This window comes from Carlito syrichta, unplaced genomic scaffold, assembly GCF_000164805.1.
Source record: "Carlito syrichta isolate Samal-C Ts95f unplaced genomic scaffold, Tarsius_syrichta-2.0.1 Scaffold279568, whole genome shotgun sequence".
In the NCBI taxonomy this organism is placed as follows: Eukaryota; Metazoa; Chordata; class Mammalia; order Primates; family Tarsiidae; genus Carlito; species Carlito syrichta.
The window spans coordinates 156897-157530 of record NW_007223664.1 but is presented as its reverse complement, the minus strand read 5'-3'; the positions used below and the strand labels follow the sequence as shown (position 1 = coordinate 157530).

Sequence of the window (634 nt, the reverse complement as noted above, 5' to 3'; positions counted from 1 at the left end):
CCGCCCGCGCGCGCCTCACCTGCTCCGTCTCCGACTCGCCGCCAAGTTTCCCCCGCTTGGAAAGTTCTGGAGCCCGAGCCCGCGGCGCGATCCGGCGACTCCGAGGGCAGCCAGCGGGTCTGGGCGGCCGCCGGGCGTGCTGCGCGGCACGGACCCGGCGGCGCGGAAAAGGGGAAGGGGAGGAAGGGGCGGGAGCCTCGGCGGGGCGATCCCCCTCCGACCCCAGCCTGCTCGCGCGAGCCGCCCGGGGGCTTTCTGTGCCGTTGTTATCCACCCCCGCTTTGCAACTTGGCCTCTTTTCGACGAGACGGTTGTCATCACCTCCCGCGGTTGCGAGTCTGGGCTCTGGGGTCAGGCCACCTCGGTTCAGATCTTGCTCCGCCACTCACGAGCGTGGGATCTCGGGCACCTTGCTTTTTACCCCTCTCTGCAAAAGGAGGGAAATAGTAATGCCTCTCTGGGGGCGATTCCGCACGTTGTGGGGCCTGAAACGGAAACAACTGGGGGAAGGGGAGTTTCTTCCAGGAAAAGACAAAATTCGATTCGGGATCTTGTAAGGATCTGCACAAGGGAGGGGCTGAAGCTTAAACTTCATCAGCTTCACGTGTCAAACTGCCTCTGTTATGGTCTTCGT

The 634-nt window shown here is 63.6% G+C and overlaps 1 protein-coding gene across 12 annotated transcripts in view; it reads right to left on the bottom strand.

Annotated features, from left to right (window-relative positions):
- The window catches only part of PLAGL1 (PLAG1 like zinc finger 1), a 166570-nt gene extending 166398 nt beyond the window's left edge, over window positions 1–172 (bottom strand). For 8 of the 12 annotated variants that reach the window (XM_008052520.1, XM_021709744.1, XM_008052524.1 and 5 more), the window contains exon 1: window positions 36–172. The gene's annotated coding sequence lies outside the window, so the exon portion shown is untranslated. The remainder of the gene's footprint in view (window positions 1–35) is intronic. The other 4 variants (XM_021709743.1, XM_021709746.1, XM_021709745.1 and 1 more) reach the window with 3 other exon arrangements.
- Between the last annotated feature and the right edge of the window lie 462 nt (window positions 173–634).